The sequence below is a fragment of the Chamaea fasciata genome, unplaced genomic scaffold (genome assembly GCF_029207755.1).
Source record: "Chamaea fasciata isolate MVZ Bird 193981 ecotype frontalis unplaced genomic scaffold, bChaFas1.0.hap1 SCAF_32, whole genome shotgun sequence".
Taxonomy (NCBI): Eukaryota; Metazoa; Chordata; class Aves; order Passeriformes; family Sylviidae; genus Chamaea; species Chamaea fasciata.
This window is the reverse complement of record NW_027094117.1, coordinates 940517-961875: the sequence shown is the minus strand read 5'-3', so window position 1 is coordinate 961875 and position 21359 is coordinate 940517. Positions and strand designations below refer to the sequence as shown.

The window sequence follows — 21359 nt, the reverse complement described above, 5'->3', positions numbered from 1 at the left end:
CTTTTTGCCAAAATTTATCCAAGTCGAGCTTAAGTTTCATTTAATTTAAAAATTATCCTAGGTATTGTTAAGATATGCTTATCTAACTTGCAAAGTTTAGTTATTTTCTCTTTAGAGGTAAGACTGAAACAGCTGTGATGGAACACTGATGAACACCTGTTCTTTGTGGATTGAAGAAGATATAGTTTGTTGGACTCTTGATTTCCTGAAAGGTTTTATTATTCCTTACAATCTCCGCTGTTTTAAGCTGTTTTAGTGGTTTTTCTGGTTTTTTTCTCAAGGTCATAAGTACATGAAAGTTTAGAAAGGTGTTACCTCAACTTCCTAAGATGATTGGTGCTGATATATTGATTATGTGATGCGAATTTGTTAATTTTCTATATTTATAACTGACTTCTCCTGTGCTTTAACATTTCTAATTATCCAAAGGACACGTGTCATTTCAAGATCCTTTTTATTTTCTACCTCCTTGAACATTTCATAACTGTTGTTAAGAGCTTTGTTTTAGAAATGTACTAAGGGACATCACTCCAGGCCCTGACTCTACCTGGAAGGATGTTTGTCCAACAAGCCCAGATGTTTTCTGCATCAAAACAGCGTTAAAGTCACTGACTTGGCAATTTGACCCTATACAATGACAGCTGGACAGATTTTTGGAGTGGACCTGAGCACCTTGCCCAGGAAAGGATGTCGGGGTCCTCACTGGAGAGAGGTTTGTCAGCTGTTTGCAGAATCTGGGGTGATGATACAGTGTTTTAGTGATTAATATTCATCCAATTTCACATGTGTTATCGTTAATAGTCATTAATATGCCTGTCATTTCAAATATTCTTAGTTGTTGTACCTGAATTTTCCTGATTGCTGTCAGTTCTCAACAAGTCATGCATTTTTTCATCAGAGTACCTGCGCACTTATGCAATGTTTTGTATTTCCAGGGATCAAGCCAAAGCAATCATTAATGCATTTATGTAATCATAAACAATAAATAGTCTGCCAAAAATCATAAGTAGTCTTAAATCATAAATAGTCTGCGCGCTGGCGCAACCTCCTGTATCCACAGGAGCAGTCAACCCATGAGGATTGCAGAGTTTGCAATTATAGGAAGCAGATTATACCAAATACCCATCTTTTGAGAAATACAAATTTGTATCTGTCAGTGGATTTATCTGGAAGTGCAGCTTTACATCGGTACACACAGGGAAAACGAAAAGGAAACCCTTTAGTTTTGTTCAGAAATCCAGAATCAGGACAAACTGAAGGTCCACTTTCTCTAATAACCTGGGACAAAGGTTGTGTTTCTGCAGGTACAGGACCCAGGTGGATTCCAGTGGAGAACGGGAAGCCAAATCAAGCACAGGAACACGCTGACAGCTCCAAGAGCAGAGAAGCAGCACGCAGACGTGAGCTGCACGGAGACTGTAGCTGATGGCAGACATCTTCTGTCCCACGTGCAAGAACTGTCAACCCTGGGGTTTGTGTTAGTGTAAAAGGTGTGGGAATCGTTGGTATCGTAGAGCTCTGTTGGCACAAGCGTGGTGAACATCGTGTTGTGATTTAGAATCCCAAACAAAGCACAAGGCCATTGGATTTTTCGTTGCAGTGGGTCATGATGAAGAAAGCAGCCCCCATCTTCCCATTCTTCGGGAGGAATGGAGGAGGGAATTTTTGAGAGAATCAGATTCAAATTTGGAGAGTTGAATGCAAACAAAATAATTCAGTGCCTTATATCTGGCCAGTCCTGAGTGAATTTTGTGGAAGAACCAAAAAAGGGAATGTGCTAAAAGATATGCTTGGAAATTAAAAATGAAAAAGAAAGTGCCTTAAATCAAAAAGCATTAAGTTAAATCAGGTATGTCTTTATATTCTTATTTTGTTTGCCTTCATCAATGCAACCTTACCTGTCGATCAACCAAAGACCAACACTTGGGGATCAGTAGTGTTGTAGAATTCTTTTGTTAGAGAATAGTTTAAGGGAAATACGGGGTTCAATCAAATGTTATGCTTTTTTGCATGCTTGCTTTTAGTAATGCAAATTTGCCAGTTAGTCAACCGAAAACAAATGTCTGGGTGACTTTAGCCAGTGCATCAGGTTTAGATACCGTATGTCTGTCCAATACAACCCCAGAAAAGCCATTTTCCACCTGTCTGGTTGGTGTGCCAGTGGATGCTTGGCCAGCTCCAGAGAAAACTGACAGAGCCATTCAAGGTACAATTGCAGGATCATCCACATGGGATTTTTGGTTCCCTGTAGATGCATGGAAATGGTGGGTTGCTCACCTTCCCAAGGCATCTTCTGAACCTGAAGAATTGGAGATCTTTGGTTCTGTAAACATGATTTTTTCATGCCAAATTAAACTGTACAGGGAAAGATCAAATTTTGGTTAAGGATGTTTGTCCTTACCACTCTGTATACAAAAACGAGATTAATTGGTGTAATCATACTTCTTTAGTTCAGTCCGCATTTAATGATAGCCCCTTTCAGTTCCCACAGAAAATGTTTTTCCTTTGTGGAAACAGAGCCTGGCCTGGTATTCCAGCACACATCACAGGTGGGCCCTGTAGCTTGGGGAGACTTACTGTGCTAACACCCAGTGCAAAAATGTTTTCCATCATGAGACATAAAGGAAACAGGCTTATCCATCAATGCAATTCGGACTGCAAAAGTAATTTTCAGCCTTGGGGTTTTGGAAAAAGGTTCTCGGCATCTCTTTTATTACCGCAACTCAGTTCAACAGCAGCACTAAAACAACTGGATTGACTGGGGTGCTGGCTGAGTAAGCAATTCAGTGCTACCTGGGGAGCCTGTATGTTGGGGATCAGATTTCTTTCTTTTTTACTTACAGAAATTTTCCCCATGAGTTGCTAGAAGACAAACTACTGGGTACTTACGGGTACTTAAACTAACTTCTGTGTACAGAACACAGGGGCCAAAGGAGAGCAGTTGTAGCATCTGGCTACACTTTTTTTTTCCCCTAAAAAAATCCATCTCAGTCTCTCCCAGTAGGAGTCCAGTATGGCCCCAGCCACTTCCAGTATGAACACAGTCACTCCCAGTCACTCCCTCTAGGATGCCATTTGCCCCCAGTGTGGTCCCAGTCACTTCAAGCATGATTGCAGTATGAGTCCAGTCACCCCCACTATGATCCTAACAACTTCCAGACACTCCCAGTATGAGTCTGGTTTGATCTCTGTCACTCCCAGTATGACCCCAGTCACTCCCAGTATGAGTCTGGTTTGATCCCTGTCACTCCCAGTATGATCCCAGTCATGCCCAGATCCTCCCAGTATTACTCCAGTCGCCCCAAGCGTGATTTTGTCAGTCCCAGTATGATTCCAGCATGGGTGCAGCTGCCCCCTGCATTTTTCCAACTGCACCCTTTCACCACTACTACAGTTCCAGTCACTCCCAGTATGACTCCAGTTAGTCCCAGTATGATCCCAATCATGCCCAGTATAGGCCAACAGCACTGAGTTCCCCTCAGCATGTTCCCAGTAGTCCTCAGTGTGGTCCCAACAAATCCCAGTATGATCCCTTGTGCTCCAATTCTGGTCCTGCTGGGTCCCGGTCCTGGTATATCCTGGTGTTCCAGTCTGTCCCAGTCCATCCCAGCCCGTCACATTCCGTCCCAGTCCCTTCCCGGCAGCCGCTGCTGTTTCCCGGATCCTGTGCCCCCCTGCTCCCGAAAGCTGCCCCTGCACCCCCACGGATGCTGACGGGGATCGGGGGCTTCGGGTTGGGCTTGGTCTTCCTGGCACTGGGGCTGGGCTTCTGCCTGTGCAAGAAGGTGAGGGGGGGTCCCGGGGGTTGCATCCCCCCTCCCCCAGGGCGTGTGTGCTCCCCCCGGGGCCCCCAGCCCGGTGTCGCCCCCTTTTCTCTGCCCACAGAGCTCCTGAGCCGCCGGCGGCCGCAGCCCCTCCTCGTGGCCTCGGGCCCAGCCAGGACCCCCCACTCCATCCCCGTGATGATTTGGGGGGGTCGTGTGTCCCCTCAGCCCCACTGTCACTCTGTCTCTGCCCAGCTGCTCCCAATAAAGTTTCTCAGTTTGCTCCAGTCCAATTTATGGGGGCACTGGGGACGGACTTGGGGGGACCATGGGAAGGGACCGTGACTGGGGGAGAGCAGAACAGGACCTGGGATGGATTGGGAATGGGGACCCCTGTGTGTCCTCCCCTGTGTCACCCCGCTCTGGTGACTCCTTGGGAGGCACCTGAACCCCAGCACAGCACTCAGCGAACCCCCAAAAGGCACAGGGACCCCTCTAAGCAACCAGGGAAATTTGGGGAGGGGGTGCATGGGGGGCGCCCAGGCCAGGCCAAGAGTCCAGCACTGCCCCAGCCTGACCTGCCCGAGCTCCATGCAGGGGATTAGAAAGGAGGAGGAGTGGGAACCCTCCCAAAGCAATTTGGGGGTCCCAGCACCCTCCCCCACTCTTTCAGGGTCTCAAACCCCTCTTCTCCCTCACTCTTCCACCCCTTCCCCACTCCCCGTGAATCTACCACCGCTGTCACCCATGCTTGGTTTTGGGGGTTCCAGGTTCCTCCTCTCAGTCTGGGGGTCCCATACCCCCTTTCATTAATTCAGACAGCACCTGGCATCTTTTTTCCTGGGAGGAATCCCTAAGTTTTGGGATTTTTGGGGTGCAGTTGTTGAGGGGATCAGCTCTGTCTGGCCTTCCCCTCCCTGCTGTGGCCTCTCAGCTGCCCCCGACACCCTGGGAGTGCTGGGATTTCCCTCCTGAGGACAAGGACGTTCACTCCTTTCCAGGAGCCCAATGCCCGGCTGGGGGTCCTGTCGGAGTTGAGACGGCCATGCACACAAGGTGTTTCACTAAAAACTTCAGAGAGCTTCAAGTATCAGCACCTTATTATCTACACATCTTTCATACCTTTTCTATGTAGCAATCCTATGGGAAGCTCCCCACAGCTCTGGCTCTTTCCTTCTTCTCTCTTCCTTCTGCAGTTCCAAGTCGCTGCTTCCTGTCCCTAGCAAGGCCACTTAACCCTTGAAGAGTGGTTTAATTATCTGTCCCTCACACGACCTCCTGTCCCTTCCTCCTCACAGCACAGTCAGCAGACTCCAACTGACTCTCTACCACTAACTCACTGTTTTATCACACCCACAGCTGTGAGGGCAAGGCTGTTCCCACTCTTTGGTAATTAACACAGCTGCAATATATCGGGGGCAGGATTGCCTTTAGCACTATCTCTGTCTTCCCAAACCCCCAGAAGATAGGACTGAACACAAAAGATTTTCTGGGGGTGAAAATCAGTGAATCTGCTCTCCCCAAGGAATTCCCAGTGGCAGTCTGTGTTCCAACGGAGGTTCCTGCCCCTGTGTTCATCCAGGTACCCACAGGGAGACAGGAAGATGTGCAGGCCGCATAGCCAAGTGTCTTCCCAACACGGATCACCAGAACCCAGATCACCAGGGCTCTGCCCGACGGGGGTCACTGGGGATAATCCAACGCCGATCCTCCCATGGGGGATGGAGCTGGAGCAGCGCACGAAGCTCTTCCCGCACTCGGGGCATTCGCAGGGCTTCCCTTACTTGTGCCTCTGTTGGTGTTGGATCAAGTTACACCTCTGTGAGAAGCTCTTCCCACACTGAGGACACTCGTAGGGCCTCTCCCCGGTGTGGATGCGCTGGTGGACAGTGAGGGCAGAGTTTTGCTTGAAGCCCTTCCCGCAGTCGGGGCAGCGGAAGGGCCTCTCCTCCGTGTGAATCCGCTGATGGACGAGGAGATTGGAGCTCATTACAAACGTCTTCTCACACTCGGGACACTCGTAGGGCCTCTCCCCTGTGTGGATGCGCTGGTGTTTTCTCAGGCTGGAGCTCCATCCAAAGCTCTTCCCACATTCCAAGCAGGTGTAGTGCCCCTCCCCACTGTGGATCACCTGGTGCTGGATCAGGGCTGAGCTTTCTCTGAAGCTCTTCCCACATTCCCTACACTTGTAGGGCTTTTCCCCAGTGTGGATCCTTTGGTGTTGTGTCAGGTGGCTTTTCTGGCTGAAGCTCATCCCACATTCCCCACACTTATAGGGCCGTTCCCCGGTGTGGATCCTCTGGTGTTTCATTAGGTAGCCGTTCCGGCTGAAGCTCTTCCCACATTCCCCACACTCGTAGGGCTTTTCCCCAGTGTGGATCCTCTGGTGTTTCCTCAGGCTGGAGCTGTGGCTGAAGCTGTTCCCACATTACCCACACTTGTAGGGCCGTTCCCCAGTGTGGATCCTCTGGTGCTGGATCAGGCTGGATCTGTGCCTGAAGCTCTTCCCACATTCCCCACACTCGTAGGGCCGTTCCCCAGTGTGGATCACCTGGTGCCGGATCAGGGCAGAGCTGTAGCAGAAACCCTTCCCACATTCCAGGCACCTGTGGGGCTTCTCCCCTCCATGAGGCTTCTCCACCAGCTCTGAGCTCCGGCTGGATCTCCGGCCGCCCTCCTGGCACAGGGCGGGTCTTTCCTCCTCGCAGCTCCCTGGGCTGGGTTTGCAGCCCCTCCTCCTGCGGGATCTCCGGGGCTTTTCCTCCTTCTCCATCTGGCCACACCTTGGGAATGATAAATCATGGTATGAGGAGAAAACAAGAGGAGAGCACCTTAGGATGGGTGTTCCCCCTTGCCCAACTTCATCTCAGGAAGTCATTGGCACCTTGTGTCTGCAGAACCTCCAAAACACCAAGATTCAGCCCCAAAATCCTCCAAACATCAAGGCTCAGACAACACCTCTTCTAAGATACAAAGATTCAGCCCCTTGAAAAACACCAAAGCATCCACATTTATCCCAGTAAAGCTCAGAAACACCAAGATTAACCCCCATGAAAATCATGGATCCTGCTCCCTGGTCACTTGCTGCATGTGGGGAGGCAATGCTCCCGGGGCTGGGGGAGAGGCTGCAGGTACAGGGAGGCATGGAACGTTGTGGTGCTTCCTCTTCCTGCTCCTTCTCCTCCTGTGTCCCTACTCTTCCTCACACTCCTCTTCCTCCTACTATTCCTCTTTCTCCTGCACAATCCCACCTTCTCGTCCCACGTGCACATTTGACCATCTTGTTCTTCAGCCCGGTTTCCCCTCCCCTTCTCCTCCTGCCCCCAGGCCCAGCACCCACTGCCGGCTCCCTCTTCCCCCCAAACCCACAGCATCCCACCGCAGGGGCACGGATGGAGCTGGGGCAGGTCGGGCTGGGGCAGCGCTGGGCTCTCGGCCGCTCCCGCCCGCACTCGCTGCCCACTGCAGCCGCTCCCGCCACGACAGCGCGGGGGGCCCGGCCTTGGCGCTCCCCCCTCCCACCTCCCCAAATTCCCCTGGCACGGAAGCAGGGTTCCATCTGCAGGCCACAAGGACACTGCAGGCACACACAGCAGCACCCTCAGCAGGAGCAAGTCCACCCCTGCATGGACATGGATTCCTGGGGCTGCCAGAGCTCCCATTCCACCAGGGACCCACCACACTGGAGCCCTTGACAACATTCAGGCTGGGGCTGCATCCACACGAGGCCTTTCCTCATACACACAGGGGCCTCTCCATCCACTCTGGATCTTAGACCTAAGGGGGGAAAATCCCAAAAATGTCTTTGATTATTCAGGGGACAAGTGGGAAAGGTGAGCAGATGTGTTTTAGTCAACCACTACCGGCAGATGTGGGGGATGGCTTTGGAATGCAGGAATTTTTATTTGCTCCTAATTGTGATTGTAATTTACTGGGATTTGATGGTCAAATTGGGAATGCAAATTAATATTGTAAAAGATGATACAGAGGCCAGTTCTGTGGTACCTTTGTGTCAAATGTCTGGCAAGGCCTGTGCTGAAGTGAACCCACAAGTGTGGGCAGCCCCAGGGAAAAAGGGAAAACTTAGACACCCAGCCTCTCCAAATTACTCTGCAGCAACCAGGACAAGTGGTGTCTAAAAGCAATCCCCTATTCCAAGGGAGGGAAGGAAGGGCGTACAGCCTGTTATCCAGCCCCTGTTCAAGGCAGGGCTTTGGGAGCCAGGCATCTCTCCCTATAATGCTCCTCCTATGCTGCCAATCAAGAAATCAGATGGAATCCACAGAATGGTGCAGGACCTAAGAAGAAGAAATGAGATTATCAAACCCAGGCACCCCACAGTCTCAGATCCTTACACCAGCTGGAACCAGGTTCCCTCCTCACACTGCTGCCATTCAGGACTTGATGTCAAAGATGATTTCTGGGGATGCCCACTGACACAGGATGCTGAACAGGATTTGGCCTTTGAGTGGGAACAAGAAAGAGAAGGGAAAATGGGAAAGACATGGACGGTCCTTCTGCAGGGATGCACAGAAGCACCAGCCTTATTTGGGCAAGCCTTGCAGAAAAAATATCAAAAGAATTTACCACACCCTCAGGGACTGGGGTAATGCAGGATGCTTCAGCTGCAAAGGGAAACAGCAAATGGAGAATGTTGTGAAAACTTCACACAAATAAGTGGGGGGAATCATCCCTCTCCCCACTCCAACATGTGCTCTCACTGTCTGTGTCACACAGGGAGCATTAGACCACTGGGGTGTTTGTGCTACCACAAGTTCAGAGAAATCACTTGGGAATCCAAGTATGTGATGATTTAATTAGAGAAAAGAGATCAATTGATGCAGCCCTGGCTGGAGGGAGCACCCAAAAATGGGGAAAAGATGAACGGCCATCAGAACAAATCCTGCAACACCATGGACCAACCCCTGGGAACCCCAACCTTCGCCACTGGGCAAAGGGACAGGGAGATGCACAAGGGAAACTCAGGATAAAAAGGAGCTCCCGTACTACAACAACTGGAGAGACCCCACGGCAAACGCTGCACGGCCTCTCCCTTTGTTCAGGAATAAAGTCACTTTTACAGGACTCCTCGGTCTCCTTTGGGGACACAAAGCTCTGGCCACGGGAATTTTTCCGCACAGCCCCGGGGACAGGGCGGCCACCTCCGTCCTACCCGCAGGAAGCGGGACGAGGCAGCGCTGCTCCGGCACCGGCTCCTGCCGAGGCAGCGGCGGGAAGGAGACCGCGGGCAGCCGCTCCCGCAGCGCTCTCAGGCCACGGGGAACACGGCGCCGACACGGCACAAGGAACCCGCCAGAGCCCCCTGCCGCCCCCTCCGCCCGCAGCCGGCCCCGAGCCCCGGCAGAACCGAGCGCGGCTCCCACCCGCGCTGGGGCCGCCTCCGAGCTCCGCCGCCGCCTCACCGGGCTCCGGCCGCTGCCGCCGCTCCCGGGCCCGCACACACGCTCCGCCAATGGCGCCTCTGCCGAGCCACGCCCGCCCGGGGGGCGGCCCCGGGGCCGGGCTTGGCCCCGCTCGGACCAATCGGCGCGCGAGATTCTGGAGTGACGGCACAATTCTCTAATGGCAGCGAGCCAAGGGCGGGCTCTGCACACGGCCCACACCCGCCCCGCGCTCTCAGGCCCCGCCCCCGGGCTGTGTGAGGGGAAAGTCGCAGATGAGGAACAGCGCTGGGACGGGCCCGGGCACGAGTCGGGATTGAGCTGGAAACACAAACAAACTTCTCCGCACCTCCCGGCCCGCCTTTCCCAGCCCGGCGTGTTCCCCGGCACCGGCTCCGAGGAAAGCCGTCACTTCTCCTGGCCCTAATTATGAGCATGAAGTGCATGGCTTTGATTTCGCCAAAAAACAAGGGAAGACCCCCCAAGGCCCTTGGGCTGAGTGGACGAGGGGAGAGATTTCTGGCAGAAACTTCCAAAAATCTTTTTTCCTGAGGCTGGGAAGAACAAAGCAAACCCAAGCGAGGTGGGTCCCACCCCTCAGCATCGCCCCCTGCCGTCCCAGCTGAAGCCCTCGCCGGCTGCTCCGGGCTGGATGGGCAGACTGGGAGCGCTGGGAAGGGGCCCCGGCTCAGGGCGCAGCCCCCGGGGCAGCCCCACGGCCCCCACGGCAGCTCCAAGGCTCCGCCAGCCGGGACGGGACGTGGGAGGGGGAGCAGGGAAGGGACGGGGCTGCCGGCGCCGGGGGAACACGAGGGACACCGGGGGCACTTCGCAAGCATTTAATGCAAAAGATAAAATTGATGAGGGAGACAAAAGCAACAGCAACAGTGGCACCATAGCACGGGGGCACACAAGGACGTGTCCCATTGTAGTGGGGTGGTGCTGTGCGATGCCAGGCACCCACCAAAGCTGCTCTGTCAGTGCCCTCCACAGCAGGACAGGGGAGAGAAAATTTAACCAAGGGTTCATGAGTTAAGGAGCAAGAGAGTTCCCTCATCAAACATCGTCACGGGCAAAACAGGCTCCAAACTGGAGATATTAATTGAATTTATTGCTAACAAACTCAGAGTAGGATATTGAGAGGAAAAAACCCTTCAAAACACCATCCCCAGCCCTCCCTCCTTCCACCTCTACCTCCTACCCCGGTAGTGCAGGGACACAGGGAATGGGGGGCCACGCTCAGTTCATGCCCCTCAGTTCAGGCTTCTTCCTCTGCTAAGGGACAGGAGCCATTCTTCTGCTGCACCCTGGGGAACTCCCACTGGACAGTTCTCTAGAACTTCTCCAACCTCAGTCCATCCCATAGGCAACAGCCCCCCTCAAACTGCTGCAGCATGGGTCCCCTGCCACGGGGTCAGTCCTTCAAAGACAGGCTGCTCCAGCGGGGGCCCCTCTGTCCACAGGGTCACAGCCTCCTGTCAGGCATCCCCCTGCTCCAGCGTTGCTCCTCCAGGGGCTGCGGGGAGATCTCTGCATCCCCATGGATCTCTAGGGGCTGCAGGGGGGTCTCTGCATCTGGCACCACTGTCTTTGGAGGCACCAGGAATAGGCTGAGCTCCGCCTGAAGCTCATCTCACATTCCCCGTTCTTGTAGGGCCCAATCCCCAGTGTGGATGTTCTGATGTCTCCTCAGCTCGAAGCTCCACCTGGAGCCCTTTCCACATTCCAAGCACCCGTGGGGCTTCTCACTGGCCTGAGCCTTCTCCACCAGCTCCAAGATCTGGCTGTATCTCCGGCCACCTCCCCAGCACAGGGGTGGGGGTCTTTCCTCCTCACAGCTCTTTGGGCTTGGTCTGCAGCCCCTCCTTGTGTGGGTACTCTTGGGCTTTTCCTCACCACTGGATTCCTGTGCCAGGGAGCCACTCAAAACAGCCTCTTCCACAAGATTCCGTGGCGGGGATTTCTTCTCCCTGGTCTCTGTCTGCAGCTCAGTGCCTGGAGTAAGGAAAGACAAGGAGAGGAAGGAATGAGGAAGGAAGCAGGACAGAATGATGAGAGGAAGGAAGGAGAGGATAGGATTTGCCTCTGTCAGAGGGAAGGGGAAGGAGATCCCCCCAGCCTACCCCTGGCAGGACAGCATCGGCAGTGGGGTTATCCTGCAGCCGGGGGCGAGGCTGGGCTGGGAGATGGAGCAGAGGAGAGGGGGAAAGGGGCAACGACTTCCTCCTCACCTGCCTCAGTATCCCAGGCATCTTCTTTTTTCCTCGCAGCCTCCTTTAGCTCCATCTAGACACAGTCTGAGATTGACAAATCCTGGCTTGGGGGAAAAGGCAGGGGTGAGCATCATGGGTTAGCTGGTCCCGCTGCCCAAGTCCCGCTCAAGAAGTCACCACCTGCTCACCACGGGGTGGACCGAGACCCTGCTCATCTCTATCCTCCCCCACCCTGCCAGGCTGCTGAGGAACCCTAGCTTCGGGATCTCCCCATGCTGCTCTCCCAACTCCTCGTGAGCCCCAAAACCGATGTCACCCCCCCACATCCTCTGGTACTGGGCAATCACCATGTGGATCCTCCATGATTCTCCCAAGGGACATTTGTGGCTCAGCTTCAAACATCCCAGCCGTTGCAAAAGGCCCTCCAGGACACCCTCTGAGAGATGTGGGGCGAGCTTCCCCTCCCTGTTCACCTGCTGGGGCCGGGGAATCTGTGGACTCAGCAGGAGGGTGGGGGAACCACGTGGTTCTACTGCTGCTCCTTCTCTTTCTGCTCCTGTTCCTGCTCCTCCTTTTCCCCCTCCTTGTCCTCCCTCCTTCCTCTTCCTCCTGCTCCTCCTAACCACCAAACCCAGACCCCCCCTTTCCCACCCCCTTGCCCCATGGCCGCTGAAGCACTGGATGCTGTGTGGGAAACCCCCTATGAGCCCCCCAGGGATGAGCAGGGGGCTTGGGGACCCCTCCAGTGCAGATCCATCCTGCCTCCCCACCCCGAGACCCAGGGAATCACTCCAGGGATGGAATGACAGGGACAAGAAAGGACCCACATGAAACCCCTTTTCATGTCCCAGCCTCACTTTTCCCTCCCCTCCCCCATTGTTTCTTCAACCCAAAGACCCCGTTCCAACTCAGTTTGGGGGTCCCACACCTCTCTCACTCTCTCTGGGGATCCCAGACCTCTCTTTCTCCCCCTCTTCTCTGCCTTCCTCATCATCCCCCCAGTCCCCACCACCCTTCTCCCCTGTGCTTGGTTTGGGGGATTCCAGGCCCCTACTGCTCAGTCTGCAGGTACCATCCCCCTTGCCCTCAATTCAGGCAGCTCCTGGCAGCTTTTTTCTGGAAGGATCCCTGAGTTTTGGGATTTTTGGGATGCAGTTTTGGAGGGGGACAGCTCTGTCTGGCTTTCCCCTTCCCTGTTGTGGCCTCTCAGCTGCCCCTGACACCCCGAGGCTGCTGGGATTTCCCTCCTGGGGACAAGGATGTTCATTCCCTCCCAGGAGCCCAATGCCCGGCTGGGGGTCCAGGTCAGGGGCTCCTTGAGCAGCTGCCCCAGAACCTCCACCAGGGTCTCCCAGTGCAGCTGGAGCTGCTCGGTCTGGGGTCCCCAAAGCCCTCAGCAAGCCCCAAGGCCCTCCCAGAAACCCTCAACTCCCTCAAACCCAGCATCCCCCACAGCCCCTGCAAGTTCCCCCCATGGCACCGGCCATGGCCATGTCCCCACATGCCACTGGCCATGTCCCACCATGTCCTCACCCATTGGCTGTTTCCCCACCACATTCCCATCCCTGTCATTGTCCCCCATACCTCTGTCCATGCTCGTGTCCTCTCACATCCCCACGAATGGCCACGTCCCCATCCATGTCCACATGTCCCCATGTCAGTGTTCCACCATGTCTATATCCTTCCATGTCCCCACCCATGTCTCAGTTCAATGTCTTTATTTTTACTCCCATTTCAGATGTTTTGAAAGAATAAAAAGAAATGAAAAGCAAATCAAGGCCAAAAGAAAAGGATTTCCATGTCTGTGCTGGGTGAGGATCCACGTGCTTGAGTGGAAGGGAAGAAGCTTTTTCAGAAGGGTTTCCACCCCGCTGTCTCCAAAATCTTGGTCTTTGCCCAATCCATCACCATTTGGCTGCAGAAGAAGGCTTTGGGCCATAGAAAATCAGAATGGAATCACTGAGGTTGGAAAAGACCTCAAGACCTCAAGTGTTGCTTGATGCCACCAGAAGATATGATTGAACTCAAAAGATTTTTTGGGGGTTGAAAGACAACAAATCCACTCTCCCCAGTGAATTCCTGATGTCGGTTTGCATCCCTATGGATCTTGCTACCCCTGCATTCACCCAGGTTACCACGGGGAGCCAGGAAGCGGTGGAGCCCCCCAGCCAGGTGTCTTCCCAACACGGATCACCAGGACCATAAATCACCCGGGCTCTGCCCAACGCGGGTCACTGGGGATCATCCAACGCCGATCCTCCCAAGGGGGGTGGAGCTGGAGCAGCGCACGAAGCTCTTCCCGCACTCAGGGCACTCGCAGGGCTTCCCTTAGTGCTGCCTCCATTGGAGTTTGGTCTAGTGAGAGCTCTGTGAGAAGCTCTTCCCACACTCGGGACACTGGTACGGCCTCTCCACAGTGTGAAAGTGCTGGTGTCTTCTCAGGTCAACCCTCCAGCTAAAGCTGTTCCCACATTCCCCACGCTTGTGGGGCCATTCCCCAGTGTGGATCCTCTGGTGCCGGCTCAGGTCAGAGCTGTAGCTGAAGCTCTTCTCACATTCCAAGCACTTCTGGGGCTTCTCCACAGCCTGGGGCTCTGAGCTCCAGCTGGGTCTTTGGCCGCCTTCCCAGCACAGGGAGGGTCTTTTCTCCTTGCAACTTCCTGGGCTGGGTTTGCAGCCCCTCCTTGTGTGGAGGGCTTTTCTCTAGGGTGTTTCCTCCTCCTCCATCTGACCACAGCTTGAGAATGACAAATCCTGGTTTGGGAGGAAAAATAAGGGCTGAGTGCCATAGGGTGGGGAGTTCCTACTGCCCAGGTCTAGCTCTGGATGTCTCTGGGTGTTTTGTATCCATAAAAGTCCCAAGCAGCCACAATTCAGCCCAAAACACCCTTCCTGGAGTTCCTCCTCCCTGATGTCTCCACTTTGGGGTTCTGGGCGTCTCCCTTCCCTGGGCTAATGGGGGTCCCGTGGCTCCTGAGATTTCCCCCTCTCTGGGGGATGTCCCGCTGAGGGATGATCCGGGCGGGTTTTGGGAGTCCCAGGGGCCCTTTCTGCTCACTCTCTGCTCTGGCATTCCTGGGATCCCAGGGATTCCCCCTTATCCAGGCTCCCCCCGTCTCCAAGCTGCTGGGGGTTCCCCAGCTCCGGGATCGCCCCTTCCCCCAGCCCCGGGCTCCCGGCGTTCCCCTCCACCTCTCTCCCGGGGGGGCCCCAAGACCGATGTCCGCCTCCCACGCTGGCACCGGGCAATCACCACGTGGAGACCCCAAACATCTCCCAAAGGGGTATTTGCGGCTCAGCTTTGGGGTCCCGCAGGATCCAAACATCCCCCCCACCCCAAAATGAAACCCTCCCAGGGACCCTTACCGATATTTGGGGCTCGAACCCGGAACCTGCGAGTTCCAAACACGCCCCAAGAAAAATGGCCGCTCGGGGACCCCCTGAGAGATTTGGGGCGAGCTCCCCATCTCAGCTCACCTGCGAGATGTGGGGAAGCCGAGCCCCAGCGCCAGGAAGATGAAGCCCCCAATCCCCATCAGCAGCTTGCTGCAGGTGGTGTCCAGCGGCATCTCTGGGGGGTCTGCAGGGCCCAGGACCCCCAAAACCTCTCAGACACCCCAAGCCCCTCCAAGCACCCTTCCAGTTGCCCCCAACCCACTCAGGAGGCCCTGAAACCTCCTCCCAATCCCTTCCCAGCCTCCCCAGGACCCACCAAAGCCCCTCCCAGCCATCCCCCTGCTCCTGCAGGGGCTGCTCCAGGGGCCGCGGGTGGATCTCTGCATCCCCATGGATCTCTGCATGCGGCACCTCCATCTTCAGAGCCACCACGGATTGGCTCTGCCAGACACAGAGGACGCTTCCAGCAGCTTCTCTCAGAACCCACCCCGCTACCAAAACAAGGCTGTGTGCAAACCCAATAGATCCCAAAAAGTGGGGTCCCAGATATCCAGCAGCTCAGGTGCGCCCCAGAATGGGGATGGAGATTTCCAGGGGCTCAGGTGTGCCCAAAACTTAGACCCCAGCTAAAGTTGTTCACTGCTTGGCTGAGTGCTGCTTGAGGGCTGGGGCTGCAGCAAAGGGGGGACACCCTCCTCCAGCAGGTATGTCCCACAAACAGGGGATCCCCACAAGCCCCTCGGAACCCTGAGGCTGAGCTGGCCCTGCCTGGATGCCTGGGAGCCACCAAAACCACCCTGTCCCTGCCCTCTGGAGCTGCACAGGGAGAGGAAATAAAAGGAAAGGCTCAGGAGGTAATAAAATAACCAGAAGAGATCTTGCCCTTAGGACCCGCATGGGCACAACAGACCCAGCCTGGCCACAGGGAGGGAATTTGTTACCAAGCAAATAAGAGCAGGAAAAAGACAAGGGAAAGAAATCTCTCCAACACCTTCCCTCCACTCAATGGGGATGACCCAGAGCAGGAGTCACCATGGCTCTGCCCAATGGGGGTCACTGAGGATCTTTCAGTGTTGATTCTCCCCTGGGGGACGGAGCTGGAGCAGCGCACAAAGCTCTTCCCACACTCGAGGCACTCGCAGGGCTTCCCTTATGGTGTCTCCGTTGGTGTTGGGTCAAGTGGGAGGTCTGGGTGAAGCTCATCCCACACTCAGGAATTCGTAGGACCTCTCAACAATGTGGATGTTCTGGTGTTCCCTCGAGTGGGAGCTGTAGATAAAGCTCTTCTCACATTCCAAGCATTTGTGGGACTTTTCTTCCTCCTCTATCTAGCTTTGGCTTGGGAATGACAAATCCTTGTTTGGGGGAAAAAGCGGGGGGCCTCCTTGGGCTGAGGCCTCCTTGGGCTGCTGCCCGAATCCATCTCTAGAACACAGCAGGCATTTTGCATCCATGAAAGTCTCCAAATAATCAAGATTCAGCCCAAAAAACCCTCCCCTGTGTTCCTGATCTCTGATCTCTATGCTTTGGGGTTCCGGAGGTTTCTCTTCCCTGGGGGTCCCATGGCTCCAGGCATTCCCCTCTCTCCGACGTCCTGCTAAGGGATGATCCAGGGGCTTTTGGTGGGGGACCATGGGGTCCTTTCTCCCCTGATGCTCTAGTTTGAGATCCCAGGGATCCCTCCTCGACAGGCTCATCCCTTTCCAGCCTGCCAGGGGTCCCCCAGCTCTGGGATCATCCCTCTCTGCTCTCCCCACCCTGAGGGTCCAAGGGTTTTCCCTCCTCTGCTCTCCCAGGGGTCCCCAGGACCAATGTCCTCCCTCCGCAGATATCGAGCGACGGCCACGTGGACCCCCAGAAATCCCCCCAAGGGGCTCAGCTTTGGGGTCCTGCAAGATCCACACCTACACACACCAATGGGTAACTCCCAGGGATGGCAGATGATATCTGGGACTCAATTCTGGAACCTGCGAGCTCCAAACACACCCCAATAAAAAGACTCTCAGGGAAGCCCCGGTAGATTTAGGACAAAGTTCCCCTCCCTGCTCACCTCACCACGGGACGCTGTGGGGGTGATTGTCCCCTGGCCGGGGTGCTGCGGACACAGGGGGCATTTGAACCTCCTGTTTCTCCTTCTTTTCCTGCCCATACTCCTCGCCTTCCTACTCCTCCTTTTCCTGTCTCCCTCCTAGTCCTGCTCCTCCTCGTTCTTAATCCCACCTCCACCCCAGTTCCTGCCTTCTGTATATTTAGAGTAGAGAATCTTGTTTGTTTTTAGAACTAGAACAAAGATGCCAGATGGAAGGAGCCTTGCTGGTTTTAGTCAGAAGCATCAGTAACCAAAGGACACGTTTCCTTTGGTTTTCTCCCATCCTTGTTCCTCCTCAGTGTTCAGGCTGGGCTATGAGGCGTCCTTAGGGCTGCATTTTCACAGTTCCTCTTGCATCCTCTGGGCAATAGCCTGTGCCCTGGGAGGATTCTTTCTGCTCCTTGGCGACACAGGAGAACCTTCCAGGCGGTTTTTGCATGAGCTGCTGCTGTGATGTCACAGGAGCATTGCCACGTCCCCGTGGTGTTGCTCTTGCTGTGGGACACAGAGGCCGCAGTGTCCAGAGCGACTCTGGGCGCCTGCTCCTTGCAGGAGGATCCTCCTGCCTGAGGCATTCCCAGCGGTCAGCCCACACCCTGACGGCTGTCCTTCTGTGCTTGCAGGGCTACAGTCTGCAGACGTGTGCAGCGCAGCCAAAATGTTCCAGAATTTGGTTGCTGCAGTTTGCAGCCTGTACTCTGTGGCTTATTCGGTGTATTTCTTGACCCACTTGGCACGTAAGTCAAGCTTTTCCCTCGGTGCAGCATCTGTGGCTTTGAGCTTGCTGTGTGCTTTCTGTTCTTCCTCGGGAACTGGGTTGACTTTGTAACCAAATTGCCATGAAGACACCATTGGTTTGGGAGAGCTGCTGCCAGCAGCTGCAGCTGAAAAAAGGGGGTGTCTGCAGCCAGCAGGGTGTGCACAGCATTTGCAGGGGAGAGTTGCTGGGGGAGTTCCGTACTCTCAAGGGGAGAGTGTGTGGCAGCCGAGCCTGGAACTCCCTCCGTTTGCTGGTCCGGCCCAGAACTGACACAGCCCAGTATTTGGTGCTGTTCTCTTGCTTGCTGTGTGAAGGGACTGTGGCTCCTGGAGGGATGCTGTGAAAGCAAAATGCTCTCTTGGGGTTGCTTTGCTCTGTGGCATTTCCCACCACAGGCATTTCTTTTCCTGACAGCATCTGGTTCATGTTCCTTCTCCCATTGCAGGGCACCTGACAGGTGGATCTCGAGCAGCTCCTCCTTTGGTGAGTTCAAAGGGAACCTTTGGTGTTTGGAATTGTGCAGCAAGTTGCGAGCTCAGCATGTGGCAGCCGAGTGCAAGCCTGGGAGGCTGAAGGAAAGTTCCTGTCAGTGTCTTTGCAGCAGCAGCAGCAGCAGCAGCAGCAGCAGCAAAGGCATCCCTGGCAGTTTTCTCCTTTTCTGTTGAAATGCTTTTGAAGAGCTGCAGGTGTGGTTTTGCAGGCAGAAGATTGCTTGCTGGCTTTAGCCATGGTGGAGTATCAAATTCCCAACAATAAGTGGCAATGTCGACTTTAGCCCATTGTTTGTTTGTTTGAACAGCTGGGAAGCCTATTTCTGCTTAGTGCAGCTGGATGTGTAGCTGAGGATAAATAAGGTGATAACTGAGATGGAACTTCCCATCCCTCACACTACTGTCTGTCCACAGGGCACAAAAGCAGCATCAGCACCTCCTCCGGCTCCCTCTGCCTCCAAAGAGGAGGCCAAAGAGGAGGAAGGCAGCGGTGAACTTCCCACTCTTCAGGGAGATAATGGTGAACTTCCCTCTGTGCCGGGAGACGACAGTGAACTTCCCGCTTTTCTGGGAGATGAGGGTGAACATCCCGCCGATTGGGAATACAACGGCGAGGCTCCCGCCGTGTGGGACAAGGACAGTGGACATCTCCCAGTGTGGGACGAGGATGGTGGACGTCACTCGGCACAGGGCGAGAATGGCCAAGCTGCCATGGCGTGGGACGAGGATGACGGACATCTCCCGGTGTGGGATGAGGACGGAGGACATCCTGTGGCTTGGGAAGAGGAGGGTGAATGTCTCCCAGCATGGGAAGTGGAGGCTGAACGTCCCATGGCTTGGAAAGACGATGGCCAACCTGCAGCGTTTTGGGAAGAGGACGGAGAACCTGCAGCGTTTTGCGAAGAGGACGGAGAACCTCCCTCTGCTGCGGGATCCTGGGCTGAAGGTTCTGGCAGCAGCACAGCCCTGCAGGCAGAGGAAAGAGGGGAGCAGTGCCTGATGCAGCTGAGTACGTCTGCTCTGTTCCTGTGTGCCAGAGCAGGTGCTGTGTGTGTGTCTCAGCATCAGCTGCAGCCGGTGTTGCTCTGCAGCTGAATGTCCCAGAGTGACTGATTGTCCTTCCCCAGCTGAGAACAAGGGCCCCCAGGGAGTGGGGCTGCATTCTGGCTCTGCTGCAAGGTGGGGTCTCTGTCTGGGAGAGAGTGTCTTCCATGTGGTTTCTTTCAGGAAACAGCGTGAGCGTGGGGGAGCCTGCGGAGAAATACCTGGAACTGGAGCAGATTGGCCAAGGGTAAGTGCAAGGCAGTTACTTCTACACGAGCAGGGCCCAGGTATTTTGCTGGTGCAGGATCAAGTGAGAAGTCAGGAGAGCTGCAGACACCTTCAGGCACTGGGGGATGATGCTGCTGTCTCTCAGTCCTGATCAGAATTGACAACTGTGGTCAGATGGCACCTCCAAAGGCCCCTGAGGCTGGCAGTGTCCTGCCTGCAGCAAGGAGCAGGACATGGAAGATCTTCTGTCCATGCAATTGGATTGCCTAAGAGAGCAACTCACCATCTGCTGACTGTCAGACAAGAGTTCTCAACAAGATTGCTTTCAAATCTTTTACTTGCAAAACTATTCACCGCTCAGGATTATCAAGAGAATGGCTTCCAAACAGAAAGCAGAGATGAACTAAGAAGGGCTCTTTTCAGCAAAAGTAGTAGACCTCACACATTCAGTAACAGACGCAGAGCTGCTGCACTCAAGGGGAAAATGCATGATGCCCTGATGCAGGGCTCTTGTGGATCCTGCAGCTCTTAGGAAGGAAGTGCAAAAGGATGAAATACATTCTTTTCTAGTTCTTTAGACAGCCGGCCCCCAGCCCAGGTTTTGAACTAAAGGAATTCATCACGGACATTTGGGGTTTGCTCCAGCACTTTTCCTTCATGTTTGGCCTCAGTTTTCCCTTGCACACCTTGCATGGCAGAGGGCTGGTGGCTGCCGCGCCCTTCTTTCAAGGCTTGACGCGCCCAGGTGTTTTCTGAATGCTACAGGTAGAAAAGATCTCCTGTCTGCCTGACTTTCACTCCCAGGGTCTAAAGCACTGCTTCTTTCCTCTCTGCTGTTTTGTCTGCAGGGCTTTCGGAGCCGTTTGTAAAGGACTCGACAGGGCCACTGGACGAGAGGTGAGTGTCTGCTGACAGAGAGAGAGGGAGAGCAATGAGAAGATGGATGTCCAGAGCAAAGCTCTCTCCTAAAGCCTGCAGTTGTCTTTGGCTCTGGTGTGGGTGCCAGCCTGTGACAGGGATCATCTGAGCATGGGATGTGTGTGTTTGCTTTGTTGTGCAAGCCCAAGCAGAGCAGCTGCGTTTGAAATCATGAGCAAATGCCATAGAATTGCTAAAGGGTTCCCAGCTCTTTTGCTCTGTTTGCACCGAACCAGAATTACCTCCTGCTTGCAAAATGTGTTTGAATAATAATGAACATCATCATCATCATTCTAAGAGTGGGGGTAAAATAGGGCCATTTGAGAAGAGTGTAGGTGCAGAGAAGGTTGTTAGAGCTTTGAAGCTGAGGGACCATTTCTGCAGAGCTCACAAGGCCAAATGTCTCTGGCCACGTGTCCTGTAAGCAGCCCCCAGCCAGCAGAGCAATGGGCTGTGGGAATGGCACTTGCTGAGCTCTGGTGTCCCATCCCAAGGCAGTTTGGCACAGCCTGGCTGCGTCGCTCCAAAAAGACTCGCTCCGTGTTTGCTGTGGCCTCCTGCCATAGACTCCTCCAGTTGAAGGTCTGCAATGTCCCTTCAGGTGGCCATAAAGAAAATGAGTCTCCAAGGGCAGAAGAGGGAACGAGCTGTGAATGAGCTCCTGCTCCTGAAGGACAAGAAGAACCCCAACATTATCAACTCTTTGGACAGGTGAGTGCTTCAGCTCTCATCCCGTGCACGAGCCCTGCGTTAATCTTTCCTGGCATCCGTAGTCCGTAGCCTGTTTTGAGAAGCCTGACCCGGCCATATCTTGCCAAAACAACAGCCTGGCAGTTCACTCCCTCCATGTTCCTTTGTTGCACCACTTTGGTTTTCTCTTCAAGCGGACCCTATTTTCTGTGTCTTACAACAAGTGCTGATAATCCATGGCAGAAATTATTTCCCTTGGTGTCTTCTTCCCAAATCTTTTCCATTGCTTCAGTTACCAGGAAGAGCAGGTTCTTGTTTCCAGAAAGGCCTCATCTGCCCATTTTTCAATGGCCCTGCCTGTTGC

The 21359-nt window shown here is 54.3% G+C and overlaps 2 pseudogenes; one reads left to right on the top strand and one right to left on the bottom strand.

The window, feature by feature from the left end:
* The window catches only part of LOC136303296 (class I histocompatibility antigen, F10 alpha chain-like), a 255646-nt pseudogene that overhangs the window by 39819 nt on the left and 194468 nt on the right, over positions 1–21359 (top strand).
* LOC136303341 (zinc finger protein 502-like) lies at positions 306–7954 on the bottom strand (annotated as a pseudogene).